Source organism: Engystomops pustulosus, chromosome 9 (assembly GCF_040894005.1).
Source record: "Engystomops pustulosus chromosome 9, aEngPut4.maternal, whole genome shotgun sequence".
Lineage (NCBI taxonomy): Eukaryota > Metazoa > Chordata > Amphibia > Anura > Leptodactylidae > Engystomops > Engystomops pustulosus.
The window spans coordinates 63797002-63809305 of NC_092419.1; the positions used below are offsets into that span (position 1 = coordinate 63797002).

At 45.0% G+C, this 12304-nt stretch overlaps 30 pseudogenes; all 30 read left to right on the forward strand.

Annotated features, from left to right (window-relative positions):
* Positions 1-609: 609 nt before the first annotated feature.
* LOC140098186 (5S ribosomal RNA) lies at positions 610-728 on the forward strand (annotated as a pseudogene).
* Positions 729-987: 259 nt separating this feature from the next.
* On the forward strand, positions 988-1106 carry LOC140094893 (5S ribosomal RNA; annotated as a pseudogene).
* Positions 1107-1175: 69 nt separating this feature from the next.
* On the forward strand, positions 1176-1294 carry LOC140095773 (5S ribosomal RNA; annotated as a pseudogene).
* Positions 1295-1364: 70 nt separating this feature from the next.
* On the forward strand, positions 1365-1483 carry LOC140091552 (5S ribosomal RNA; annotated as a pseudogene).
* A 69-nt stretch (positions 1484-1552) lies between these two features.
* Positions 1553-1671, forward strand: LOC140093498 (5S ribosomal RNA; annotated as a pseudogene).
* A 69-nt stretch (positions 1672-1740) lies between these two features.
* Positions 1741-1859, forward strand: LOC140097977 (5S ribosomal RNA; annotated as a pseudogene).
* A 259-nt stretch (positions 1860-2118) lies between these two features.
* Positions 2119-2237, forward strand: LOC140098839 (5S ribosomal RNA; annotated as a pseudogene).
* Positions 2238-2307: 70 nt separating this feature from the next.
* On the forward strand, positions 2308-2426 carry LOC140079258 (5S ribosomal RNA; annotated as a pseudogene).
* An 826-nt stretch (positions 2427-3252) lies between these two features.
* Positions 3253-3371, forward strand: LOC140094422 (5S ribosomal RNA; annotated as a pseudogene).
* Positions 3372-3630: 259 nt separating this feature from the next.
* On the forward strand, positions 3631-3749 carry LOC140095565 (5S ribosomal RNA; annotated as a pseudogene).
* Positions 3750-4008: 259 nt separating this feature from the next.
* LOC140096258 (5S ribosomal RNA) lies at positions 4009-4127 on the forward strand (annotated as a pseudogene).
* A 448-nt stretch (positions 4128-4575) lies between these two features.
* On the forward strand, positions 4576-4694 carry LOC140092514 (5S ribosomal RNA; annotated as a pseudogene).
* A 69-nt stretch (positions 4695-4763) lies between these two features.
* Positions 4764-4882, forward strand: LOC140093499 (5S ribosomal RNA; annotated as a pseudogene).
* Positions 4883-4951: 69 nt separating this feature from the next.
* Positions 4952-5070, forward strand: LOC140092512 (5S ribosomal RNA; annotated as a pseudogene).
* A 70-nt stretch (positions 5071-5140) lies between these two features.
* On the forward strand, positions 5141-5259 carry LOC140079259 (5S ribosomal RNA; annotated as a pseudogene).
* A 258-nt stretch (positions 5260-5517) lies between these two features.
* On the forward strand, positions 5518-5636 carry LOC140094572 (5S ribosomal RNA; annotated as a pseudogene).
* Positions 5637-5895: 259 nt separating this feature from the next.
* On the forward strand, positions 5896-6014 carry LOC140092524 (5S ribosomal RNA; annotated as a pseudogene).
* A 70-nt stretch (positions 6015-6084) lies between these two features.
* Positions 6085-6203, forward strand: LOC140079261 (5S ribosomal RNA; annotated as a pseudogene).
* Positions 6204-7407: 1204 nt separating this feature from the next.
* On the forward strand, positions 7408-7526 carry LOC140094423 (5S ribosomal RNA; annotated as a pseudogene).
* A 259-nt stretch (positions 7527-7785) lies between these two features.
* LOC140095566 (5S ribosomal RNA) lies at positions 7786-7904 on the forward strand (annotated as a pseudogene).
* Positions 7905-8163: 259 nt separating this feature from the next.
* Positions 8164-8282, forward strand: LOC140088932 (5S ribosomal RNA; annotated as a pseudogene).
* A 637-nt stretch (positions 8283-8919) lies between these two features.
* LOC140082733 (5S ribosomal RNA) lies at positions 8920-9038 on the forward strand (annotated as a pseudogene).
* Positions 9039-9108: 70 nt separating this feature from the next.
* LOC140097978 (5S ribosomal RNA) lies at positions 9109-9227 on the forward strand (annotated as a pseudogene).
* A 448-nt stretch (positions 9228-9675) lies between these two features.
* LOC140079262 (5S ribosomal RNA) lies at positions 9676-9794 on the forward strand (annotated as a pseudogene).
* Positions 9795-10241: 447 nt separating this feature from the next.
* LOC140084651 (5S ribosomal RNA) lies at positions 10242-10360 on the forward strand (annotated as a pseudogene).
* A 70-nt stretch (positions 10361-10430) lies between these two features.
* Positions 10431-10549, forward strand: LOC140089859 (5S ribosomal RNA; annotated as a pseudogene).
* Positions 10550-10807: 258 nt separating this feature from the next.
* On the forward strand, positions 10808-10926 carry LOC140096144 (5S ribosomal RNA; annotated as a pseudogene).
* A 447-nt stretch (positions 10927-11373) lies between these two features.
* On the forward strand, positions 11374-11492 carry LOC140095481 (5S ribosomal RNA; annotated as a pseudogene).
* Positions 11493-11562: 70 nt separating this feature from the next.
* LOC140079263 (5S ribosomal RNA) lies at positions 11563-11681 on the forward strand (annotated as a pseudogene).
* Positions 11682-11939: 258 nt separating this feature from the next.
* On the forward strand, positions 11940-12058 carry LOC140085585 (5S ribosomal RNA; annotated as a pseudogene).
* The last annotated feature ends 246 nt before the right edge of the window (positions 12059-12304 follow it).

Sequence of the window (12304 nt, forward strand, 5' to 3'; positions counted from 1 at the left end):
CTCTATGAGATAGCAAAAGAAGGTTCAAATTGAACAGCTGCTGTCAACGGCCATTCTAAGCTGAATGTGCCTGCTCTTGTCAGATTGCAGCAGCAATGCAGCTTAAGGCTTGGCAAGTACCAGCATGGGAGACTGGCTTGGAATCCCAAGTTCTGGTGACCTTTTTGAACCTGAAAATTGTGTTAGTTTCTCTATGAGATAGCAAAAGAAGGTTCAAATTGAACAGCTGCTGTCAACGGCCATTCTAAGCTGAATGTGCCTGCTCTTGTCAGATTGCAGCAGCAATGCAGCTTAAGGCTTGGCAAGTACCAGCATGGGAGACTGGCTTGGAATCCCAAGTTCTGGTGACCTTTTTGAACCTGAAAATTGTGTTAGTTTCTATATAAGATAGTAGAAGAAGGTTCAAATTGACCAACTGCTGTCAATGGCCATTCTAAGCTGAATGTGCCTGCTCTCGCCAGATCGCAGCAGCAATGCAGCTTAATGCTTGGCAAGTAACAGCATGGGAGACTGGCTGGGAATCCCAAGTTCCGTTGCCCTTTTTAAACCTGAAAATTGTGTTAGTTTCTCTATGAGATAGTAAAAGAACTTTCAAATTGAACAACTGCTGTCAATGGTCATTCTAAGCTGAATGTGCCTGCTCTCGTCAGATCGCAGCAGCGATGCAGCTTAAGGCTTGGCAAGTACCAGCATGGGAGACTGGCTTGGAATCCCAAGTTCTGGTGACCTTTTTGAACCTGAAAATTGTGTTAGTTTCTCTATGAGATAGTAGAAGAAGGTTCAAATTGAACAACTGCTGTCAACGGCCATTCTAAGCTGAATGTGTGTGCTCTTTTCAGATCGCAGCAGCGATGCAGCTTAAGGCTTGGCAAGTACCAGCATGGGAGACTGGCTGGGAATCCCAAGTTCTGTTGACCTTTTTGAACCTGAAAATTGTGTTAGTTTCTCTATGAGATAGTAAAAGAAGGTTCAAAATGAACAGCTGCTGTCAACGGCAATTCTAAGCTGAATGTGCCTGCTCTCGTCAGATTGCAGCAGCAATGCAGCTTAAGGCTTGGCAAGTACCAGCATGGGAGACTGGCTGGGAATCCCAAGTTCTGTTGACCTTTTTGAACGTGGAAATGTGTTAGTTTCTCTATGAGATAGTAAAAGAAGGTTCAAATTGAACAGCTGCTGTCAACGGCCATTCTAAGCTGAATTTGCCTGCTCTCGTCAGATCGCAGCAGCAATGCAACTTCAGGCTTGGCAAGTACCAGCATGGGAGACTGGCTGGGAATTCCAAGTTCTGTTGACCTTTTTGAACCTGAAAATTGTGTTAGTTTCTCTATGAGATAGTAAAAGAAGGTTCAAATTGAACAGCTGCTGTCAACGGCAATTCTAAGCTGAATGTGCCTGCTCTCGTCAGATTGCAGCAGCAATGCAGCTTAAGGCTTGGCAAGTACCAGCATGGGAGACTGTCTGGGAATCCCAAGTTCTGTTGACCTTTTTGAACCTGAAAATGTGTTAGTTTCTCTATGAGATAGTAAAAGAAGGTTCAAATTGAACAGCTGCTGTCAACGGCCATTCTAAGCTGAATTTGCCTGCTCTCGTCAGATCGCAGCAGCAATGCAACTTAAGGCTTGGCAAGTACCAGCATGGGAGACTGGCTGGGAATTCCAAGTTCCGTTGACCTTTTTGAACCTGAAAATGTGTTAGTTTCTCTATGAGATAGTAAAAGAAGGTTCAAATTGAACAGCTGCTGTCAACGGCCATTCTAAGCTGAATGTGCCTGCTCTCGTCAGATCGCAGCAGCAATGCAGCTTAAGGCTTGGCAAGTACCAGCATGGGAGACTGGCTTGGAATCCCAAGTTCTGGTGACCTTTTTGAACCTGAAAATTGTGTTAGTTTCTCTATGAGATAGCAAAAGAAGGTTCAAATTGAACAGCTGCTGTCAACGGCCATTCTAAGCTGAATGTGCCTGCTCTTGTCAGATTGCAGCAGCAATGCAGCTTAAGGCTTGGCAAGTACCAGCATGGGAGACTGGCTTGGAATCCCAAGTTCTGGTGACCTTTTTGAACCTTAAAATTGTGTTAGTTTCTATATAAGATAGTAGAAGAAGGTTCAAATTGAACAACTGCTGTCAATGGCCATTCTAAGCTGAATGTGCCTGCTCTTGCCAGATCGCAGCAGCAATGCAGCTTAAGGCTTGGCAAGTACCAGCATGGGAGACTGGCTGGGAATCCCAAGTTCCGTTGACCTTTTTGAACCTGAAAATTGTGTTAGTTTCTCTATGAGATAGTAAAAGAAGGTTCAAATTGAACAGCTGCTGTCAACGGCCATTCTAAGCTGAATGTGCCTGCTCTCGTCAGATCGCAGCAGCAATGCAGCTTAAGGCTTGGCAAGTACCAGCATGGGAGACTGGCTGGGAATCCCAAGTTCTGTTGACCTTTTTGAACCTGAAAATGTGTTAGTTTCTCTATGAGATAGTAAAAGAAGGTTCAAATTGAACAGCTGCTGTCAACGGCCATTCTAAGCTGAATGTGCGTGCTCTTGTCAGATCGCAGCAGCGATGCAGCTTAAGGCTTGGCAAGTACCAGCATGGGAGACTGGCTTGGAATCCCAAGTTCTGGTGACCTTTTTGAACCTGAAAATTGTGTTAGTTTCTCTATGAGATAGCAAAAGAAGGTTCAAATTGAACAGCTGCTGTCAACGGCCATTCTAAGCTGAATGTGCCTGCTCTTGTCAGATTGCAGCAGCAATGCAGCTTAAGGCTTGGCAAGTACCAGCATGGGAGACTGGCTTGGAATCCCAAGTTCTGGTGACCTTTTTGAACCTGAAAATTGTGTTATTTTCTATATAAGATAGTAGAAGAAGGTTCAAATTGAACAACTGCTGTCAATGGCCATTCTAAGCTGAATGTGCCTGCTCTTGCCAGATCGCAGCAGCAATGCAGCTTAAGGCTTGGCAAGTACCAGCATGGGAGACTGGCTGGGAATCCCAAGTTCTGTTGCCCTTTTTTGAACCTGAAAATTGTGTTAGTTTCTCTATGAGATAGTAAAAGAACTTTCAAATTGAACAGCTGCTGTGAACGGCCATTCTAAGCTGAATGTGCGTGCTCTTGTCAGATCGCAGCAGCGATGCAGCTTAAGGCTTGGCAAGTACCAGCATGGGAGACTGGCTTGGAATCCCAAGTTCTGTTGACCTTTTTGAACCTGAAAATTGTGTTAGTTTCTATATGAGATAGTAGAAGAAGGTTCAAATTGAACAACTGCTGTCAATGGCCATTCTAAGCTGAATGTGCCTGCTCTTGTCAGATCGCAGCAGCAATGCAGCTTAAGGCTTGGCAAGTACCAGCATGGGAGACTGGCTGGGAATCCCAAGTTCTGTTGACCTTTTTGAACCTGAAAATTGTGTTAGTTTCTCTATGAGATAGTAAAAGAAGGTTCAAATTGAACAGCTGCTGTCAACAGCCATTCTAAGCTGAATGTGCGTGCTCTTGTCAGATCGCAGCAGCGATGCAGCTTAAGGCTTGGCAAGTACCAGCATGGGAGACTGGCTGGGAATCCCAAGTTCCGTTGACCTTTTTGAACCTGAAAATTGTGTTAGTTTCTCTATGAGATAGCAAAAGAAGGTTCAAATTGAACAGCTGCTGTCAACGGCCATTCTAAGCTGAATGTGCCTGCTCTCGTCAGATCGAAGCAGCAATGCAGCTTAAGGCTTGGCAAGTACCAGCATGGGAGACTGGCTGGGAATCCCAAGTTCTGTTGACCTTTATGAACCTGAAAATTGTGTTAGTTTCTCTATGAGATAGTAAAAGAAGGTTCAAATTGAACAGCTGCTGTCAACGGCCATTCTAAGCTGAATGTGCGTGCTCTTGTCAGATCGCAGCAGCAATGCAGCTTAAGGCTTGGCAAGTTCCAGCATGGGAGACTGGCTGGGAATCCCAAGTTCTGTTGACCATTTTGAACTTGAAAATTGTTTTAGTTTCTCTATGAGATAGTAAAAGAAGGTTCAATTTGAAATGCTGCTGTCAACGGCCATTCTAAGCTGAATGTGCCTGATCTTGTCAGATCGCAGCAGCAATGCAGCTTAAGGCTTGGCAAGTACCAGCATGGGAGACTGGCTGGGAATCCCAAGTTCCGTTGACCTTTTTGAACCTGAAAATTGTGTTAGTTTCTCTATGAGATAGTAAAAGAAGGTTCAAATTGAACAGCTGCTGTCAACGGCCATTCTAAGCTGAATGTGCGTGCTCTTGTCAGATCGCAGCAGCGATGCAGCTTAAGGCTTGGCAAGTACCAGCATGGGAGACTGGCTGGGAATCCCAAGTTCTGGTGACTTTTTTGAACCTGAAAACTGTGTTAGTTTCTCTATGAGATAGTAGAAGAAGGTTCAAATTGAACAACTGCTGTCAACGGCCATTCTAAGCTGAATGTGTGTGCTCTTGTCAGATCGCAGCAGCGATGCAGCTTAAGGCTTGGCAAGTACCAGCATGGGAGACTGGCTGGGAATCCCAAGTTCTGTTGACCTTTTTGAACCTGAAAATTGTGTTAGTTTCTCTATGAGATAGTAAAAGAAGGTTCAAATTGAACAGCTGCTGTCAACGGCCATTCTAAGCTGAATTTGCCTGCTCTCGTCAGATCGCAGCAGCAATGCAACTTAAGGCTTGGCAAGTACCAGCATGGGAGACTGTCTGGGAATCCCAAGTTCTGTTGACCTTTTTGAACCTGAAAATGTGTTAGTTTCTCTATGAGATAGTAAAAGAAGGTTCAAATTGAACAGCTGCTGTCAACGGCCATTCTAAGCTGAATTTGCCTGCTCTCGTCAGATCGCAGCAGCAATGCAACTTAAGGCTTGGCAAGTACCAGCATGGGAGACTGGCTGGGAATTCCAAGTTCCGTTGACCTTTTTGAACCTGAAAATGTGTTAGTTTCTCTATGAGATAGTAAAAGAAGGTTCAAATTGAACAGCTGCTGTCAACGGCCATTCTAAGCTGAATGTGCCTGCTCTCGTCAGATCGCAGCAGCAATGCAGCTTAAGGCTTGGCAAGTACCAGCATGGGAGACTGGCTGGGAATCCCAAGTTCCGTTGACCTTTTTGAACCTGAAAATTGTGTTAGTTTCTCTATGAGATAGTAAAAGAAGGTTCAAATTGAAAAGCTGCTGTCAACGGCCATTCTAAGCTGAATGTGCCTGCTCTCGTCAGATCGCAGCAGCAATGCAGCTTAAGGCTTGGCAAGTACCAGCATGGGAGACTGGCTGGGAATCCCAAGTTCTGTTGACCTTTTTGAACCTGAAAATTTGTTAGTTTCTCTATGAGATAGTAAAAGAAGGTTCAAATTGAACAGCTGCTGTCAACGGCCATTCTAAGCTGAATGTGCCTGCTCTTGTCAGATTGCAGCAGCAATGCAGCTTAAGGCTTGGCAAGTACCAGCATGGGAGACTGGCTTGGAATCCCAAGTTCTGGTGACCTTTTTGAACCTGAAAATTGTGTTAGTTTCTATATAAGATAGTAGAAGAAGGTTCAAATTGAACAACTGCTGTCAACGGCCATTCTAAGCTGAATGTGCCTGCTCTCGCCAGATCGCAGCAGCAATGCAGCTTAAGGCTTGGCAAGTACCAGCATGGGAGACTGGCTGGGAATCCCAAGTTCCGTTGCCCTTTTTGAATCTGAAAATTGTGTTAGTTTCTCTATGAGATAGTAAAAGAAGGTTCAAATTGAACAGCTGCTGTCAACGGCCATTCTAAGCTGAATGTGCGTGCTCTTGTCAGATCACAGCAGCGATGCAGCTTAAGGCTTGGCAAGTACCAGCATGGGAGACTGGCTGGGAATCCCAAGTTCTGGTGACCTTTTTGAACCTGAAAATTGTGTTAGTTTCTCTATGAGATAGTAAAAGAAGGTTCAAATTGAACAGCTGCTGTCAACGGCCATTCTAAGCTGAATGTGCCTGCTCTCGTCAGATCGCAGCAGCAATGCAGCTTAAGGCTTGGCAAGTACCAGCATGGGAGACTGGCTGGGAATCCCAAGTTCCGTTGACCTTTTTGAACCTGAAAATTGTGTTAGTTTCTCTATGAGATAGTAAAAGAAGGTTCAAATTGAACAGCTGCTGTCAACGGCCATTCTAAGCTGAATGTGCCTGCTCTCGTCAGATCGCAGCAGCAATGCAGCTTAAGGCTTGGCAAGTACCAGCATGGGAGACTGGCTGGGAATCCCAAGTTCTGTTGACCTTTTTGAACCTGAAAATGTGTTAGTTTCTCTATGAGATAGTAAAAGAAGGTTCAAATTGAACAGCTGCTGTCAACGGCCATTCTAAGCTGAATGTGCGTGCGCTTGTCAGATCGCAACAGCGATGCAGCTTAAGGCTTGGCAAGTACCAGCATGGGAGACTGGCTTGGAATCCCAAGTTCTGGTGACCTTTTTGAACCTGAAAATTGTGTTAGTTTCTCTATGAGATAGCAAAAGAAGGTTCAAATTGAACAGTTGCTGTCAATGGCCATTCTAAGCTGAATGTGCCAGCTCTCGTCAGATCGCAGCAGCAATGCAGCTTAAGGCTTGGCAAGTACCAGCAAGGGAGACTGGCTGGGAATCCCAAGTTACGTTGCCCTTTTTGAACCTGAAAATTGTGTTAGTTTCTCTATGAGATAGTAAAAGAAGGTTCAAATTGAACAGCTGCTGTCAACGGCCATTCTAAGCTGAATGTGCGTGCTCTTGTGAGATCGCAGCAGCGATGCAGCTTAAGGCTTGGCAAGTACCAGCATGGGAGACTGGCTTGGAATCCCAAGTTCTGGTGACCTTTTTGAACCTGAAAATTGTGTTAGTTTCTCTATGAGATAGCAAAAGAAGGTTCAAATTGAACAGCTGCTGTCAACGGCCATTCTAAGCTGAATGTGCCTGCTCTTGCCAGATCGCAGCAGCAATGCAGCTTAAGGCTTGGCAAGTACCAGCATGGGAGACTGGCTTGGAATCCCAAGTTCTGGTGACCTTTTAGAACCTGAAAATTGTGTTATTTTCTATATAAGATAGTAGAAGAAGGTTCAAATTGAACAACTGCTGTCAATGGCCATTCTAAGCTGAATGTGCCTGCTCTTGCCAGATCGCAGCAGCAATGCAGCTTAAGGCTTGGCAAGTACCAGCATGGGAGACTGGCTGGGAATCCCAAGTTCTGTTGCCCTTTTTTGAACCTGAAAATTGTGTTAGTTTCTCTATGAGATAGTAAAAGAACTTTCAAATTGAACAGCTGCTGTCAACGGCCATTCTAAGCTGAATGTGCGTGCTCTTGTCAGATCGCAGCAGCGATGCAGCTTAAGGCTTGGCAAGTACCAGCATGGGAGACTGGCTTGGAATCCCAAGTTCTGGTGACCTTTTTGAACCTGAAAATTGTGTTAGTTTCTATATGAGATAGTAGAAGAAGGTTCAAATTGAACAACTGCTGTCAATGGCCATTCTAAGCTGAATGTGCCTGCTCTTGTCAGATCGCAGCAGCAATGCAGCTTAAGGCTTGGCAAGTACCAGCATGGGAGACTGGCTGGGAATCCCAAGTTCTGTTGACCTTTTTGAACCTGAAAATTGTGTTAGTTTCTCTATGAGATTGTAAAAGAAGGTTCAAATTGAACAGCTGCTGTCAACAGCCATTCTAAGCTGAATGTGCGTGCTCTTGTCAGATCGCAGCAGCGATGCAGCTTAAGGCTTGGCAAGTACCAGCATGGGAGACTGGCTGGGAATCCCAAGTTCCGTTGACCTTTTTGAACCTGAAAATTGTGTTAGTTTCTCTATGAGATAGCAAAAGAAGGTTCAAATTGAACAGCTGCTGTCAACGGCCATTCTAAGCTGAATGTGCCTGCTCTCGTCAGATCGAAGCAGCAATGCAGCTTAAGGCTTGGCAAGTACCAGCATGGGAGACTGGCTGGGAATCCCAAGTTCTGTTGACCTTTATGAACCTGAAAATTGTGTTAGTTTCTCTATGAGATAGTAAAAGAAGGTTCAAATTGAACAGCTGCTGTCAACGGCCATTCTAAGCTGAATGTGCGTGCTCTTGTCAGATCGAAGCAGCAATGCAGCTTAAGGCTTGGCGAGTACCAGCATGGGAGACTGGCTGGGAATCCCAAGTTCTGTTGACCATTTTGAACTTGAAAATTGTTTTAGTTTCTCTATGAGATAGTAAAAGAAGGTTCAATTTGAAATGCTGCTGTCAACGGCCATTCTAAGCTGAATGTGCCTGCTCTTGTCAGATCGCAGCAGCAATGCAGCTTAAGGCTTGGCAAGTACCAGCATGGGAGACTGGCTGGGAATCCCAAGTTCCGTTGACCTTTTTGAACCTGAAAATTGTGTTAGTTTCTCTATGAGATAGTAAAAGAAGGTTCAAATTGAACAGCTGCTGTCAACGGCCATTCTAAGCTGAATGTGCGTGCTCTTGTCAGATCGCAGCAGCGATGCAGCTTAAGGCTTGGCAAGTACCAGCATGGGAGACTGGCTGGGAATCCCCAGTTCTGGTGACTTTTTTGAACCTGAAAACTGTGTTAGTTTCTCTATGAGATAGTAGAAGAAGGTTCAAATTGAACAACTGCTGTCAACGGCCATTCTAAGCTGAATGTGTGTGCTCTTGTCAGATCGCCGCAGCGATGCAGCTTAAGGCTTGGCAAGTACCAGCATGGGAGACTGGCTGGGAATCCCAAGTTCTGTTGACCTTTTTGAACCTGAAAATTGTGTTAGTTTCTCTATGAGATAGTAAAAGAAGGTTCAAATTGAACAGCTGCTGTCAACGGCCATTCTAAGCTGAATGTGCGTGCTCTTGTCAGATCGCAGCAGCGATGCAGCTTAAGGCTTGGCAAGTACCAGCATGGGAGACTGGTTTGGAATCCCAAGTTCTGGTAACCTTTTTGAACCTGAAAATTGTGTTAGTTTCTATATGAGATAGTAGAAGAAGGTTCAAATTGAACAACTGCTGTCAATGGCCATTCTAAGCTGAATGTGCCTGCTCTCGTCAGATCGCAGCAGCAATGCAGCTTAAGGCTTGGCAAGTACCAGCATGGGAGACTGGCTGGGAATCCCAAGTTCCGTTGACCTTTTTGAACCTGAAAATTGTGTTAGTTTCTCTATGAGATAGTAAAAGAAGGTTCAAATTGAACAGCTGCTGTCAACGGCCATTCTAAGCTGAATGTGCCTGCTCTCGTCAGATCGCAGCAGCAATGCAGCTTAAGGCTTGGCAAGTACCAGCATGGGAGACTGGCTTGGAATCCCAAGTTCTGGTGACCTTTTTGAACCTGAAAATTGTGTTAGTTTCTATATAAGATAGTAGAAGAAGGTTCAAATTGAACAACTGCTGTCAATGGCCATTCTCAGCTGAATGTGCCTGCTCTTGCCAGATCGCAGCAGCAATGCAGCTTAAGGCTTGGCAAGTACCAGCATGGGAGACTGGCTGGGAATCCCAAGTTCCGTTGCCCTTTTTGAACCTGAAAATTGTGTTAGTTTCTCTATGAGATAGTAAAAGAAGGTTCAAATTGAACAGCTGCTGTCAACGGCCATTCTAAGCTGAATGTGCGTGCTCTTGTCAGATCGCAGCAGCGATGCAGCTTAAGGCTTGGCAAGTTCCAGCATGGGAGACTGGCTGGGAATCCCAAGTTCTGTTGACATTTTTGAACTTGAAAATTGTTTTGGTTTCTCTATGAGATAGTAAAAGAAGGTTCAATTTGAAATGCTGCTGTCAACGGCCATTCTAAGCTGAATGTGCCTGCTCTCGTCAGATCGCAGCAGCAATGCAGCTTAAGGCTTGGCAAGTACCAGCATGGGAGACTGGCTGGGAATCCCAAGTTCTGTTGACCTTTTTGAACCTGAAAATGTGTTAGTTTCTCTATGAGATAGTAAAAGAAGGTTCAAATTGAACAGCTGCTGTCAACGGCCATTCTAAGCTGAATGTGCGTGCTCTTGTCAGATCGCAGCAGCGATGCAGCTTAAGGCTTGGCAAGTACCAGCATGGGAGACTGGCTTGGAATCCCAAGTTCTGGTGACCTTTTTGAACCTGAAAATTGTGTTAGTTTCTCTATGAGATAGTAAAAGAAGGTTCAAATTGAACAGCTTCTGTCAACGGCCATTCTAAGCTGAATGTGCGTGCTCTTGTCAGATCGCAGCAGCGATGCAGCTTAAGGCTTGGCAAGTACCAGCATGGGAGACTGGCTGGGAATCCCAAGTTCTGGTGACTTTTTTGAACCTGAAAATTGTGTTAGTTTCTCTATGAGATAGTAAAAGAAGGTTCAAATTGAACAGCTGCTGTCAACGGCCATTCTAAGCTGAATGTGCCTGCTCTCGTCAGATCGCAGAAGCAATGCAGCTTAAGGCTTGGCAAGTACCAGCATGGGAGACTGGCTGGGAATCCCAAGTTCCGTTGACCTTTTTGAACCTGAAAATTGTGTTAGTTTCTCTATGAGATAGTAAAAGAAGGTTCAAATTGGACAGCTGCTGTCAACGGCCATTCTAAGCTGAATGTGCCTGCTCTCGTCAGATCGCAGCAGCAATGCAACTTAAGGCTTGGCAAGTACCAGCATGGGAGACTGGCTGGGAATCCCAAGTTCTGTTGACCTTTTTGAACCTGAAAATGTGTTAGTTTCTCTATGAGATAGTAAAAGAAGGTTCAAATTGAACAGCTGCTGTCAACGGCCATTCTAAGCTGAATGTGCGTGCTCTTGTCAGATCGCAGCAGCGATGCAGCTTAAGGCTTGGCAAGTACCAGCATGGGAGACTGGCTGGGAATCCCAAGTTCTGGTGACCTTTTTGAACTTGAAAATTGTTTTAGTTTCTCTATGAGATAGTAAAAGAAGGTTCAATTTGAAACGCTGCTGTCAACGGCCATTCTAAGCTGAATGTGCCTGCTCTTGTCAGATCGCAGCAGCAATGCAGCTTAAGGCTTGGCAAGTACCAGCATGGGAGACTGGCTGTGAATCCCAAGTTCCGTTGACCTTTTTGAACCTGAAAATTGTGTTAGTTTCTCTATGAGATAGTAAAAGAAGGTTCAAATTGAACAGCTGCTGTCAACGGCCATTCTAAGCTGAATGTGCGTGCTCTTGTCAGATCGCAGCAGCGATGCAGCTTAAGGCTTGGCAAGTACCAGCATGGGAGACTGGCTGGGAATCCCAAGTTCTGGTGACTTTTTTGAACCTGAAAATTGTGTTAGTTTCTCTATGAGAAAGTAGAAGAAGGTTCAAATTGAACAACTGCTGTCAACGGCCATTCTAAGCTGAATGTGCCTGCTCTCGTCAGATTGCAGCAGCAATGCAGCTTAAGGCTTGGCAAGTACCAGCATGGGAGACTGGCTGGGAATCCCAAGTTCTCTTGACCATTTTGAACCTGAAAATGTGTTAGTTTCTCTATGAGATAGTAAAAGAAGGTTCAAATTGAACAGCTGCTGTCAACGGCCATTCTAAGCTGAATTTGCCTGCTCTCGTCAGATCGCAGCAGCAATGCAACTTAAGGCTTGGCAAGTACCAGCATGGGAGACTGGCTGGGAATCCCAAGTTCTGTTGACCTTTTTGAACCTGAAAATTGTGTTAGTTTCTCTATGAGATAGTAAAAGAAGGTTCAAATTGAACAGCTGCTGTCAACGGCCATTCTAAGCTGAATGTGCCTGCTCTCGTCAGATCGCAGCAGCAATGCAGCTTAAGGCTTGGCAAGTACCAGCATGGGAGACTGGCTGGGAATCCCAAGTTCTGTTGACCTTTTTGAACCTGAAAATGTGTTAGTTTCTCTATGAGATAGTAAAAGAAGGTTCAAATTGAGCAGCTGCTGTCAACGGCCATTCTAAGCTGAATGTGCGTGCTCTTGTCAGATCGCAGCAGCGATGCAGCTTAAGGCTTGGCAAGTACCAGCATGGGAGACTGGCTTGGATTCCCAAGTTCTGGTGACCTTTTTGAACCTGAAAATTGTGTTAGTTTCTCTATGAGATAGAAAAAGAAGGTTCAAATTGAACAGCTGCTGTCAATGGCCATTCTAAGCTGAATGTGCCTGCTCTCGTCAGATCGCAGCAGCAATGCAGTTTAAGGCTTGGAAAGTACCAGCATGGGAGACTGGCTGGGAATCCCAAGTTCCGTTGACCTTTTTGAACCTGAAAATTGTGTTAGTTTCTCTATGAGATAGCAAAAGAAGGTTCAAATTGAACAGCTGCTGTCAACGGCCATTCTAAGCTGAATGTGCGTGCTCTTGTCAGATCGCAGCAGCGATGCAGCTTAAGGCTTGGCAAGTTCCAGCATGGGAGACTGGCTGGGAATCCCAAGTTCTGTTGACCTTTTTGAACTTGAAAATTGTTTTAGTTTCTCTATGAGATAGTAAAAGAAGGTTCAAT